This window comes from Heptranchias perlo, unplaced genomic scaffold, assembly GCF_035084215.1.
Source record: "Heptranchias perlo isolate sHepPer1 unplaced genomic scaffold, sHepPer1.hap1 HAP1_SCAFFOLD_54, whole genome shotgun sequence".
Classification (NCBI taxonomy): Eukaryota; Metazoa; Chordata; class Chondrichthyes; order Hexanchiformes; family Hexanchidae; genus Heptranchias; species Heptranchias perlo.
The window spans coordinates 4,770,479-4,785,542 of NW_027139559.1; the positions used below are offsets into that span (position 1 = coordinate 4,770,479).

The following is a 15,064-nucleotide window of genomic DNA, read 5'->3' on the forward strand; positions in this document are numbered from 1 at the left end:
CGCGTGAATTGCGATAAATTCATATTCAGCTTCAATCTGCACAACATCTTGAGACATTTTCTTTTCTCCAGTTGTGTTGCGTTAACTTAACCTCGGCTTCTCTGCGCAAAGAGTGGGAGATGTTTGAAACGCTCTTCTGCAGATAATAGTTGATGGTAGCTCACTTGTGAATGTTAAATCTGAGATTGATCGATTTCTGTGAACCAAGGGAATTAAGGGATATCGTGCTAAGCCGGGTATATGGAGTTAGGTCACAGGTCCACCATGATCTCAGTGAATGGTGGAACATGCTCGACGTGCTAAATGCCACTGCCAATTGCTGCCTCTTGATGTGCGCCACCTTCTTCTGCAAAAAACGGGACGTGTGTCTGGGTGATGTGCCTGTCATGGTAAAATAGCTGCCAGTGTGTGTGGCCTGTGAGTTGTGGGTGGGCGGCTTGCAACAGTGGTAACGTGTAAGGGTGAGAGGAAGCCTCTGGTTACAAGAGTTGAATACTGATGGAAAGAGTTTGTTGGTATGTGGGGGATGGTGGGTGTATTGCGTGGTTCAGCTTGTAGGAGATGCCACTTGAGAGTTGACCTCACTCACCTTGACGACTCATATCAAAGCATTGAACTTCTTCCTGCAATGTATGCAAGTCTATGATGCTGTGGGACTGGCATTGACTTCGTCCCCCGCTGCCTCCCGCTGTCTTTTGGATATATGTCTGGACGCCTCTTGCCCCCCGACCCCCTCCAAACCTCGGGGATATAGAATGTCCCTCCTTCTGTCCACCTCTTGAACCAAGGTCTCTCAGCACCAGCAGGGAACCTTGGTGCATGCACTCTCCAGGCCTGGTACCAACTCAGATCGGCAGATTGGTGAGATCTGGCATGCAGATTGAAGGATGTGAGATTTAGTTGTGTTCAACCTTTGTTCAGTGTTAAAAGATAACTCATCATGTGTAAACATAGGGATGGAAACTGCATCTGTGTTTTACGTGTGCGATGTCTCATCTCAGTTCAGATTCCGTGCAGACAGTAGACTGTTATTTTCGGCAAATAAGAGGTCCCAGCTGTCTTTGAGAGATCTCGAAGAAACAACCTCCCTTTAAGCGATTGTGCTCCCTCTGGTGGTGGAAAGCGCGTGTTGCATTGATTCCACGTGCAAGGCCGAGAATGGAACGCTGATTGCAGGTGAGTCTTCCGTCCAGCGAATCTTGCGTCCAGCCAGCGCAAGGGTCATTGGGCGAGGAGAAACAGCGCATCACGCTACCCACGGCCAAAAACCGCCCTTATCCAATTTCCCCCCAAAACATTTCCTTCGTGCGCCAGTCGACTGGATACGATATGGTACCTGGAACTTGGGGTCACAGGAAGAACGATTGCATTTTAATATATTGAACAGGGCTCCGGGGAGAACGAATCACCTTTAAAGACGCAGACCAGGTGATTGGATCAGTTCGAGTTTTGACCTTAGTAATATTTTCCTTCCTTATTTTTAACTTCTTCAGATTCAAACTGATCAGAAAACTGACAACTGAACTCTCAATGAATGTTCGATAAATCTGTCACTCAAAATAAACAATGTTACAACTAAAGAAATAAACCGGATTGAGACGGTCTACTTCACTTCACTGAAACGTCTAATTCCGGTTAAACCGACGCGGCGGAGTCACAGCAGCTCATCGCTGATCAGCACCTCAACTCCATTTAGCGAATTAGAAACTGGAAATCTCATGTTTCGAGACGAGTTTGCTGATTTCCTGAAAAATGATTATCACTAAAACAGCAAAACATTCCCTGCCCTGATTAAACACACAGCAAGGGGATGTGTCGAATACATAGCAAGAAACCCGCGATTTTTTGTTACACGGATAGAATCCCGTGCTCAATATTAACATTAACACTGAGCGCCAGGTCTGGATCTGACCCGTTTACCCCGTGGTGCGGGACCCCGTCCGCGTTTATATTTCCCAAAAAAAGAAAATCAGAAACTAATTATCTCACCCAGCAGAATTGGGAATTGTTCGCATTTTACAGGACAGGATGAGGCCACTCGGCCCGTCTGGCTTGGACAGTAAATTCTGTTCACAATCTCCGCTCTGTGTCTTTCTCCGTGTACATTTTTAGTTTACTGATTTGATATCCATTTTATGTCCCCTCTCTCTATTTTGCAGACCGGGTGGCAAAGAGATTCGCTTTGGAGGCTAAACATTTTGATCAAAGATTTGAACATTGTTTATTCTGATTGTAGGTTTCTCGGAGACCCAGCGGGAGTTCGGTTGTCAGTTTCCTGATCAGTCGGAAACAGTAGAGCCAACTTGCTACAAGAAAGAAAACAATAAATGAACAACATCAATAAAGTGAAAGGAAGTGAAAGATGCAAACAGAGTCTTAACCACCCTGCCCCGGGTTTAAGATCTTTTGCTGAAACTTTGCAGCAGCGGCCGCGTGGCCTAATGGATAACGCGTCTGACTTCGATATTAATCGGGGTGTTATCAGAAGATTGCAGGTTTCAGTCTTACCGCGGTCGTTTTTACAATCCTTCCAACGTGTGCCGTTACTGTTTTATCCCCGATCGTTCTTGCTGTGACTGACCTCTTTGAACGGAAATCCGTAAATACCTTTCCTTACAGAAGTTGAGTCGACACATTCAACATTCTCGGTCACGGTGCTCTGGCAGGACATAGTGCAAAAGTGACTTTATTTCTACTGTTTGGATTCAGAAATGGTCGAATAATCCATTCTGCTCTTTACGTGTGGGTCCGAATCCCATCCGTGTCGTAATTGTATTGAAATTTTGTTGCGGCCCTCAGTCAGTTTTGGAGAATGAAAATGGGCTTCAATGATATTACTATCAATCCGACACCGGTGTTTTAAGTCTGTGTCCCAGGATTGTTCATATTTTGTTTAAATGGAGAGGGACAATTGGAATTTTACACCTGCTGTAATGGGCTAAAGGTCGAGTAGAGAGGACGGATCGGAGATAGATCTCTCTGTCCTTCCTTGCTGCCTCTGGGGTTTACAGCGAATGAAAGATTAACGGGAAAAGCAAATGAAAAGGGAGCTGGCCAGAAGCGCTCCCGCGGTATTGGTCTGTGTTTAATCTCCACCATGAATGTTTAGCTCTACCGTAGAATCAGTTTGTCCAACGTCCTCACAGAAAGATTCGTTCCCTCCTGTCTAATTGATTGGGGAAAATACAGAATATCAGCGAACAGCTGAATTTTTATATTTAATGGAAATATAAAGGAGCAGGGGGCACTTTAACCTCACGGAGATGATTCGTTGCAATTGTAAACCCGTGGATGGGAATCTCCGGAACGAATTTAACTCGGCAGTCAACACAGAGAGGCTGGGAAGTGAACCAAGGGGTTCTGCGAGTAACAAATGTGGAGGAGGAAACGGGTGGAAAAATGGGAGCAACAAAACATGGAGACAAACAACATAAGCTAAAGGTACCGCTGGGATTTGAACCCAGGATCCCCTGTTTACAAGACAGGTGCTTTAACCACTGAGCCACGGCGCCACATTTGCGCGGCTCTTTCCCAACGTTATGGCATTGATACCTGTGCCAAGAGACTTTGTTGAGTCTCTTCCTTCAATGCGTCTGCGCAATAACATCGATCTTTTGTTCATCGGTCTCTGCATGAGAAACCATGGATATCAGTAATGACCTTCTCTTCCTTATCCCCTGTCAGTACATCATATATCTAGCCCTATTCATCATGTTGTATTCCCACACTCTCTCCACACTATCTGGTCTGATCCTATTACATTTCTCATCTCTTCCCACGAAATGTTGGTGAGTAATGTCTGTGATGCACCAGGTCCTGACCTCCTCCTGTGGGTGACCTCCCACAACTACTGCACAATAGTTTAAAGTGTGTGTGTTTTAGATTCGGCAATATGTACCAGCGCTAGTCTACCTGGTGTACCTATTCTCACACAAACGGCAATGTGGCTTCAGAGCATATCGATTTTAGAAAATCTTACTTGATGAGACAAGTTGTACATTCAAAATTTGGTGAAGAGAGGCTGATATTGTTTACTTGAAATAATTAGTGTACAACTCGATGGTGCTGAACATCGGAATAGAAAGCGAGACTGGATGGGCAGGAACCGTCTGAAAGGATTGCTCATCGGCTGTGGGTGGTGGCGAAATTTTTCAGTGGCTGTGTGTTTCAATTGCCAGAGATTCGTTGGTCGAGGGGTGTAAATCTCGTTTTGGGCCTTTCATTGATTGATAGTTGAGAAATCCGCGTTTCGAATACTTGCTAAACCTCACTCTGCTTTTGATCTGAGTCAATAATCACCAAATCGCTTCTCTCAGAGTTGTGGATGGCAGAAGCGCCTTTTTCCCAAGAAAGAAGGCGGTGATGGAAAGAAGGAAGGAAAGCAGGAGAGTGAAACAAAAACGATTGAAAAGAAACAAAATGTTGCACCTTAGAGAAAGAGAGTGAGAAGGCAGGAGATAAAGCTGAGAGGCTGAAGTTTGTGACTTTTCTCAGTCATTTCTTGCTGCCTCATACTTCATTTGCCGTTATTGTCCAATTGCAAGTGATTGCGGCGCGATTAATGACGTAAATACAGCGAATTCGGCATCCCGGTTGACGGCAACGGTGGGCTGAGCGACGAAAACAACTTTTATCGTTTCATCGAGACTTCCGGACGAGCGGCGCAAATGTTCCAGAAATTATGGGCAATTCACCCCATCCCGTATCTCACTTGCTGCAACATTCACCTATCGACAATGGCGCACGCCGTGAATGCATCATTGTGGCTCGAGGTCCCAGCAATTGTAGGATTATAATGAAAGTGAAATAATTCTGGTCCGTCAAATTTCGGCCTTGTTCCACTGCGGGTTACAACAGCCTTCTCTGTCCCTGCTCTGCCCACTTTTCCCAGGTATTCACACAGAAAATGAGCCTGGTACAGTATTGTAACAACTTGGTGAAAGAGAAAATCTGTCTTCTTCACCCGGCGAGAACAAGCGTCGTAACAGCGAACCAAACCAAATGGTGGCCGAGCACAGGCCTGGAGATCTCAGTGAATCAGCCGTCGGTGACATTAAACTCCCGATCAGGTCAATAAACAGCAGACAGTTGTTTCTATCTCTCTGCCTGGTGCTGAATCCAGATATAAACGGTGGTCCCTGGGGCAATTGGTGAAAGCAGATGGAAACCGATCAGGGAGGAAACAGTGTCGGCGACCGAGACCAGACCGGGATCCCGAGCCACACGGGCTGGATCCAATCACTGAGCAGCTCATCGCTTCAACCACCTTCGCGCTTCACCCTCGGATCAGTTTCACCAAAACCGCTTCCTGTTTCTGGGTCAAATTCAATCTGATCGAGCGGATCAAAAACAAAAATCGAACTCATATTTCTCCAGTAGCGCAGTCGGCAAGATCTGGTTCCAGATCATATTCCTGATTCTTGGAACACTAATCCCTGACTCGCCAGCACGGGATGCAAAGACAATTCTGATTGAACATCAAAAACTGAGGGTTTTCAATAAAGTCCCGAGGACGAGATTTACTGCAGCGCTCACTGAAACCTCTGTGGGGAAACACCGTGGGATTTAGAGGAATCCTCAAAATATTAAGGTACCTGATTTCAGTGAACACTCGGGAATGTGCTCCCAATATTTCTGAGTAACTTGGATGAAGGAATATAGAGTTGTATATCCAAGTTTGCAAATGACAGTAAGATCGGAGGCACAGTTACCTGTGTGGGTGGGATCAGGAAGTTACAAAGGGACAGAAACAGATTAAGTGACACGCAAAACTGTGTTAAATGGAGTTCAATGTGGGGAGGTGTGAGGTATTTCACTTTGGATCCAATCAATCGGAAAAAGTTCTAAATGTCGAGATATTAGGAACAGCGGAGGAGCAAAGGGATTTGTGTGTCCATGTACACAAATCACTAAAATCTAGTGGACAATACAAAACGTAATGGGATGTTGGCCTTTATCTTAAGGGGACTGGAATGCAAAGAGGAGGAAATTATGCTTCAGTTGCACAGAGCCTTGGTCAGACTACATCGAGAGAACTGCGTTCAGTTCTGGGCACCGAGCGTCAGGAAGGATATATTGGCCTTGGAGGGGGTGCAGAATCATTCCTGGTCTTAAATGGTTAAATTATGAGGACAGGTTGTATACACTTGGATGGTGTTTCCTTCTGTTTGAAAGGTTGATCTGATTGAGGTATTCAGAATAATAAAACGATTCGGATGAGTAGATACAGAGAAGCTATTTCCTCTGGTGGTGGTGGGGTGGGGCGGGGCATAAAATTAGAGCTCGGATTTTCACGCTAAATCAGGAAGCACTTTATTCCGTTGCACTTATAGACAACAATGTAGTTTCTTACCTCATACATTCTGCAAAGCCTTACTTGATAATGCATGTCGCACATTGAAAACGATTTTGGTAAAGAAGGCCTGATAGTGTCGGCTTGAAATAGATAGTGTACAAGATGGACTTGGATGGACAGGGCAGAATTTCCAAGTGTGCAGATGAAACGAAACTCGACAATGTGGTAAACAATTAGAAATATATTAACAGACTTCAGGACGATATTGGCAGGCTGATGAAATGGCCAGACACATGGCAAATTAAATTTTACTCAAAGAGGTGTGAAGTGATATATTTTGTTCTGAAGAATGAGGAGAGGCAATATAAATAAATGGTACAATTTTAAATCGGGTGCAGGAATATAGAGATCTGGGGGTTTAGGTTATCAAATCTTTGAAAGTGATAGAAAAAGATGAGACGGCTGTAAAATCAGCAAATGGGATCCTTGGCTTTGGAAATAGAGCCATAGAGTACAAAATAAAGGAAGTTATGCTGAACTTTTTTAAAAATACTGGTTAGGCCTCAGCTGGAGCATTGTGTTGAATGATTGGCACCACATTCTAGGAAGCTTATCAAGGCTTTCGAGAGGGTGTAGGAGAGATTTGCAAAAAAGGTATCGGCTATGAGGGACTTCAGTTATGTGTGGAGATTGGAGAAGCTGAGATTTTTCTCCTTAGAGCAGAGAAGGTTAAGAGGAGATTTGACAGTATATAAACAATCCAGGGACACAGACTTAAACCACCGGTGTCGGATTGATAATAATAGCATTCAAGCCCATTTTGATTGTGCAAAACTTAAGTAAGGCTGCATCAAAAGTTCAATACAATAAGTTCACGGATGGGATTCGGACCCAGACAGAAAGAGCACAATGGATTAGCCGACCATTTCTGAATCCAAACAGTAGAAATAAGGTCACGTTTACTTCATGTCATGCCCGTTCACCCAGATCGACAATATTTAAAATTTCGGGTCAACTTCTGGAACCACAGGAATTTACGGATTTCCGTTCCATCCGACTGTTCGAAACGGTCGGGTGCAAAACAGTGATGGCGCACGGTGGACACAATCTCAACCAGCGAGTAAAACGACCGCGAACCTACAATCGTCTGATAATATCACGATTAATTCTGAAGTTAGACGCCTTATCCATTAGGCCACGCGATCCATCGTGGACTCGTTCTCCAAATAAAGTTAAATCCTGGGCAGGGGTGGTTCAGACTCTGCTTGTATCTTTCACTTCCTTTCACTTTATTGCTGTCGTTCATTTATTGTTTTCTCTCTTGCAGCAAATTGCCTTACTGTTTCCGACTCATCCGGAAACTGAGAACTGAACTCCCGCTGGATCTCCGAGAAACCTACAATCAGAATGAACAATTTTCAAATATTTGATCAAAATGTTCAGCCTCCAAAGCGAATCTCTTTCGCACTCTGTCTGCAAAATAGAGAGAGGTGAAATAAAATAAAAGTAAAATCGGTTAACTAAAAATGTACACGGAGAACAACAACGAGTGGAGATTGTGAACAGAATTTGCTATCCAAGACTGACGGGCCGAGTGGCCTCATCCAGTGCTGTAAAATAGGAACAATCCCCAATTCTGCTGGGTGTGATTATTATTTTCGTATTTTCTTTTTTTTGGTAAATATAAACGCGGACGGGGTCCCGCACCACGGGGTAAACGGGTCAGATCCAGACCTGGCGCTCAGTGTTAATGTTAATATTGAGCACGGGATTCTATCCGTGTAATAATAAAATCGCGGGTTTCTTGCTACACATTCGACAGATCCCCGCGCTGTGTGTTTAATCAGGGCAGGAATGTTTTGCTGGTTTATTGATCTTCATTTCACAGGAAATTAGCAAACTCGTCTCGAAACATGATTTTTCCAGTGTTTATTTCGCTGAATGGAGTTAAGGTGCAGATCAGCGATGAGCTGCTGTGACTCCGCCGCGCCGGTTTAACCGGAATTAGACGTTTCAGTGAAGTGAATGAACCGTCTCAATCCGGTTTATTTCATTATTTATAACATTGTTTGTTTTGAGTGACAGGTTGATCGAAAATTCATTGAGACTTCACTTGTCAGTTTTCTGATCAGTTGGAATCTGAAGAAGATGAAAATAAGGAAGGAAAAACATTAAAAAGGTTAAAACTCGGACTCATCCAATCACCTCGTCTCCATCTTTGAAGGTGATTATTTCTCCCTGGAGCCCTTTTCAACATTTATCCCTTCAGCCACATCACGATAACAAATTATCTGGTCATTGTAACATCACTGTGTTTGGGATCTTGCTGTGCGCATGATGGCTGCATCGTTTCTTACATGTCAGCAGTGACTACACCTCAAAAAGTTCTTCATTGTCTGTAAAGCGCTTTTCGACGTCCGAGGTGGTAAATTGATCTATCGAAATGCAATATTTCTTCCCGCGGCCCCATGTGCCATGCACCATAACGAAATCCTGTCGACTGGTGCAAGCAGAAAACGTTGGGGGAAAAATTGGAAAAGGGCCATTTCTGGGCGGAGGGAGCGTGATGCGCTGTTTCCCCGTGCCCAATTCCCCTTGTCGAGGCAGGACGCAAGATTCGGCTGGCCGAAGACTCACCTGCAATCAGCGATCCATTCCGGGCCTTGGACGTGGAATCAATTCGCACTTTCCACCACCAGGGGAGCTCAATCTCTTAAAGGGAAGATGTTTCTTCGAATTCTTTCAAAGGTCGCTGGCACCTGTTATTTGCTGAAAATATCAATCTACTGTCTGCGCGGAGTCTGAACTGAGATCAGACATCGCACACGTAAAACACAGATGCAGGTTCCATCGTTATATTCACACGCCGATGAGTTATGTTAAAACATTGAATAAATGTTGTCCAAAACTAAATCTCACATCCTCCAATCTGCACGCCAGATCTCACCAATCTGCCGATCTGAGTTGGTACCAGACCTAGAAAGTGCATGCTGCAATGTTCTCTGCTGATGCTGACAGACCTTGGTGCAAGAGGTGGACAGAAGGAGGGACATCCTATATCCCCAGGGGGAGGGTGGTGGTCGGGGGGGGGGGGGGGGTGGTGGTGGTGCAAGAGGCCTCCAGACATATACCAAAAGACAGCGGGAGGCAGCGGGGGACGAAGTCAATGCCAGTCCCACAGCATCATAGACTTGGCTACAGTGCAGGAAGAAGTTCAATGCTTTGATACGAATCGTCAAGGTGAGTGAGGTCAAATCACAAGTGGCATCTCCTACCAGCTGCACCACGAAATACACCCACCATCCCCCACATATCAACAAATTCTTTCCATCAGTATTCAACTCTTGTAACCAGAGGCTTCCTCTCACCCTTACACATTACCACTGTTGCAAGCCGCACACCCACAACTCACAGGCCACACATACAGGCAGCTATTTAACCATGACAGGAGAAGGTGGCGCACATCAGGAGGCAGCAAGTGGCAGTGGCATTTAGCTCGTCGAGCCTGTTCCACCATTCACTGAGATCATGGTGGACTTGTGACCTAATTCCATATACCCGGCTTAGCCCGATATCCCTTAATTCCCTTGGTTTACAGAAATCTATCAATCTCAGATTTAACATTCACAAGTGAGCTACCATCAACTACCATCTGCAGAAGGTCGTTTCAAACGTCTCCCAACCTTTGTGTATAGAAGCCGAGGTTAAGTTAACGCAACACACCTGGAGAAAATAAAATGTCTCAAGATGTTGTGCAGATTGAAGCTGAATATGAAATTCTCCCAATTCACGCGGTGTCATGAATGCAGAATGAAAATGCTCCTACATTGGGCGTTAATCGAACCCCCGCTTCCGTTGTGGCAGGCACGAATTCGACCAATAAAACGCCAATGCCCAAGAGGCAGGTGCCGCCATGTTTCGACTTGTAAACCTGCCTGAAAGAACAGACAATCTTACAGGCCGAAAATGAGAGTGTTTGATGAGACTATTATTCTGACTTGGTTCCAGGAGCGCAATCGGTTTGCGTACGGTATTCAAATAACAGGATCAGGTTCGAGAATTGCCGAGGTTGTGAGTTCGCGCCTCACCTGGAATATTTGAGTCTTCTGCTTCTGAACATTTCCAACGGATTTGAAGGTACCGCTGGTGTGTTCCATGAAGCATCTCCTTCTTCGTGTTCTCATGTGGGCATTTAGGGTCCTCTGGCCGGCCTTATTGCAACAGCAGGTGTGAGTTTATTTGTTAATTGGCGGGAGAGGGGGCGATTGGCGACAGCATGAAATGGGAAAGGAGGCGGCACGAAATCTTTAAATCCAAAGAACCGAACACACAATTCTTCTTTTGGTCAAATAGACATTCTTCTGTTTGAAGTGTCGTGTAGGAAAATGGGGATCGGGCGGGAAGATGGATTCGAGGTCGAAGATCAGCCCTGATCTTATTGAATGGCGGAGCAGGCTCGAGGGGCCGAAAGGCCTACTCCTGCACCTATCTCTTATGTTCTTATGTAACAGCTGACCCGCTCCTCGTTGCTTGGCTGTTTGTTTTGCAATATCCCGCCCCGCCTATCCGCTTGATCCAGTTTGTTGCTCCCACTTTCACATTCAACTTGTTTCTCGTCCCTGGTCATGTGAAAAAATTGCGGAGCGCAGAAGGTTCAAAGCCTGAAGGAAGATCAACGGTGGAAGGAATGAAAGCAGCGATTTTGCTTCGCCACCAATGACGCAACGCTCAATTTTTCGTTGTTCTCTCTGGGAGTAAACTTTGGCGAAAGTGAAACGAAATTCAGTGACTGTGAAATGACCATGGGTTCTTGCAGCACGAGATGAAATTGGCGACATCGGCATCTGAGAGGCTGAAATGGTTCACATTGTTCCCGAGTTTCGGTAAGAGGCAGCACGGATTGATTTGTAGCGCTGAATGTCTCTGCATTCCCCCGCCCACGGAGATGATGCTGGAAGTGTCTGCAAGGAGAGGGTGGGTGATAAAAAGTATCTAATTTATTCGAGCAAAGAAATCCGAATTTTCCGACACGACACTTCAAACAGAAGAATGCCTGTTTCACGAAAAGAAGAATTGTGTGTTCGGTTCTTTAGATTTAAAGATCTCGTGCCGCCTCCTTTTCCATTTCATGCTGTCGCGAATCGCCCCCTCTCCCGCCTATTTACAAATAAACTCACACCTGCTATTGCGATACGGCCGGCCAGAGGACTCCAAGTGCCCACATGAAAACACAAAGAAGGAGATGCTTCATGAAACATACCAGCTCCGGTGGAAATGTTCAGAAGCAAAAGGTAAAACTGCTCCAGGGGAAAATCGAACTCACAACTTCGAGCATTGCTCGAATTTGAGTACCGCGCGCTAACCCATTGCGCCACTAGAGCCGCCCACAGTTCGTGTGCCCAGCAAACAGTGTCATTTGCGGCCTGTGAGACTGTCTGTTCTTTCAGACAAGTTTCCAAGTCGACACATGCAGCCAACTGCCGTTCGGACATTCGTGTTTTCGTTGTCGAATTTCTGCCTGCCGCACAGGAAGCTGGGGTTTGATTACCGTCCAATGCAGGAGCATTTTCATCGGCGTTCATGACATCGCGTGAATTGGGATACATTCATATTCAGCTTCAACCTGCTCAACATCTGAAGACATTTTCTTTTCTCCACGTGCGTTGCGTTGACGAAACCTCAGCATTCTGTCCTCTGAAACAGGATCTGGAATTAAGTCAATTTTCACTGTAAGTGGCGGTACAGCCGTACTTGATTGGGATTTGAACCCGGGACCGCTCACAAACACAATCAGTTGAACCGCCCGAAAGACAAAATGATACGCCTCAAACAACAGGGAACCACAAATACTGCTGTCCAGACAATGTATAAATCGCAGCCACGCACAGCAGACCACCCAGCCTTTCAGGCCACTTCTGTTCATCCAATCTCGTTTTCTAATCCAATGTACAGCAATGTCAAGTTGAGCACTAACTATTTCAAGTCATCAATATTAGACTCTCTTTACCACATGCGTTTTGAATGAACGACTTGTATTATAAAGTAAAACTTTGCAGAATTTATTGCTCCAAAGCTGCATTGTCAACTGTCTCGGCATCCGCAGGTTATCCACTGATCCATAAGTATAATAAAATTGCTAATTTTTCACTGTGAGGGCGATGAGATATGAATATGGAGACATTAGCTACGAATTCATCAGCTGGGTTGCACTTTTGGTTTCCTCCTGTCTCTCTCCATCTTATTTCTATCTCCCTGTCTGTCTTTCTTTTTCTTTTTATCTCTCTCACCCTGTTTCCCTTCCTTTCTCTTCCCTCTATCTTTGTTTTTCTATCGCTTTTTTTCTCTATCTCTCTATCACCCTCCAATCTCCGTCTCTTTTCTTCTTCTGTGTCTCTCTCTCTTATCTCGATCTCTCATTCTCTCACGATCCCTCTGTCCCTCCACCTTGTCTCTCTCTTTCTCCCTCTTTTCTGTGACTTTTCCTCTCTATCTACTCTCTCTCTCTCTTACTATTTCTCTCTCTCCCTGTCATTCTCTCGCTGTTTTTATTTTACTTTCTCAATCTTGCCTCTGCCTCAACAATTTCCCTGTCCCTCTCTGTCTCTCTGTCTTTCTAGTCTGCTTTGTATCTCTCCGACCACGCTCTCTCTCTCTCTCTTTATTCTCTCTTTCTCTCCTCTCTCTTTCATTCTCGCTCTGAAGATCACTCTCTCTCCCTCGTGTCTGCCCCCTCTCTGCTCTCCCTCACTCTCTCAGTGTCTCCCTCTCCCCCTCTTTTTTGTTTCTGTTGATTATTTCAGAGTTGTTTCCTCACACTGCACAGTCTTTCTCTCTGTCTCACTGTGCCGCACTCTCTCCTTTTTTCTCTCTGAATCTGTCACACTCTCTCTGTCTCTCTTTGCGTGTCTCTCTCGCTGTGCCTCACTCTGTCTCTCTCTTTCTCTCTGTCCGTGAATCTCTCTCTGTTTCTCTCTCTGTCTCTATCTCCCCTCTCTCTCCCTTTCGTTCTGACTTTCTCCCCATCTCCCTCTCTCTCTGTCCCCCTCTCACTCTCTGTCTCTCTCTGTCTCTCCCTCTTGTCTTTCGCTCTCTCACTGACTCCCATTCTGCCCCCTCTCTAGTCTGTCTCTCGCTCTGTCTCTTATCTCTCGCTATCTTCCTCTTCCCTTGGTCTCTCTCTGTCTCTCGTTCGCTGTCTCTCTGTCTGCCTTTCGCTCACTCTCTCATTTTGTTCCTGTTAATCATTACATATTTGTTTCCTCTCTGTCTCACTGTATTTCTGTCCGTCTCTCTTTGTGTCTCTCTCCCTTTCTCTCTCTGACTCTCCCTTCCTCCCTGTCTCTCTCTATCTGTCTCGATCGCTTTGTCCCACTCCTTGTCTCTCTCTCTCTGTCTCTCTATCTCTCTCTCTCTCTCTCTGTGTCTCTCCTTCGAACTCTCTGTGTCTCTCTCTCCGTCACTCTTTGTCTCTCTCTCCGTCTCGCCCCTCTCTCACTCTCTTTCTCTGTGACTCTCTGTCTCTGTCAATCTGTGCGTGTGTGTCCTTCTCTCTCAGTTCCTTTCCCTCTTGTTCTCTCCCTCTACGTTCTGTCTCTCTCTGTCTTTCTATCTCTCGGTCTCTCTGTTTCTCTCCCTCTACCTCGCTCAATCTGCCTCTCTCTCTATCTCTATCTCTGTCTCTCTGTCTCCTCATCTCTCTGTCTCTCTCTCTCTATCTCTCTCTCTGACTCGCTGTGTGCGTGTGTGTGTTTGTCTTTCTCTTTCTGTCTCTTCCTCACCCTCTTTCTCCATCTCGCCCCCGCTCCTGACTTTTTTACAAAGCGAGTGATTGTGATCAGGAATGATCACCCTCCTGAGGGGGTGGTGGAGGCAGTTTCAATCGTGGCTTTCAAAAGAGAATTGGATAAGGACTTGAAGGGGAAAAAATCTGTGCTACCGGGAAAGGGCGGAGGGGTGGTTCTAGCTGGATTGCTGTTGAAGGGTGTTAGCACCGACTCGACGTGCCGAATGGCCTCCTTCCGTGCTTTAACCATACTCTGAATCTATGATTCCAACAATCCTCTGGGGTGAGCGAGAATGTTTTAGGCAAAGATTCCATCTTCTGGCAACAGGGAGTTTTACCCCTTAACGTTCGTTGAATCTCACAGCAGCGGAGGAGGCCATTCAGCCCATCATCGCGAATTCGGCTCGTTTTCGGCTATGCAATTAGTCCCACTCTCCAGCTCCTTCATAATAGCCCTGTATTTTTTTTCCTCTTCCATTATTTTCCAATTCCCTTTTTTATAGTCACAATTGAATCTGCCTCCTCCACCCCTTCTTGTAGTGCATTCCAGATTATAACAACTCGATGTGTAAACTTTGCAATGGAGTGAATAATGAGGAAAATTAGCAGAATACTTCTGGAGGACATGGTCAGACTGGTAAAATGTGCAGTCACATGGCAGATGCAATCTAATGCGGATAAGTGTGAAGTGATGCACTTTGTGAGGAACAATATGGAGAGGGGCACGATGATGTGAATGATATTATTTTGAGGCGGAGGGGATGCAATAACAGAGGACCTGGGTGTGCATAGTCACAGAATAGGGCAAGTTTGTAAGAAAGCGTATGGGATACTTGGCTTTGTAAATAGTGGCATTGAATACAAAAAAAAGGAAGTCCTTGCTGAACCTTTACAAATCACTGGTTAGGCCTCAGCTGGAGTATGTGGTACAATTCTGGGCACCACACTTTAGTAAGGATGTCATGGAATTGGAGAGGGTACAAAGG

At 45.5% G+C, this 15,064-nt stretch overlaps 1 non-coding gene across 1 annotated transcript; it reads right to left on the reverse strand.

Annotated features, from left to right (window-relative positions):
• Positions 1-3,439: 3,439 nt before the first annotated feature.
• Positions 3,440-3,512, reverse strand: trnat-ugu (transfer RNA threonine (anticodon UGU)). The gene has a single exon. It is a non-coding gene; the product is annotated as a tRNA-Thr (tRNA).
• Between the last annotated feature and the right edge of the window lie 11,552 nt (positions 3,513-15,064).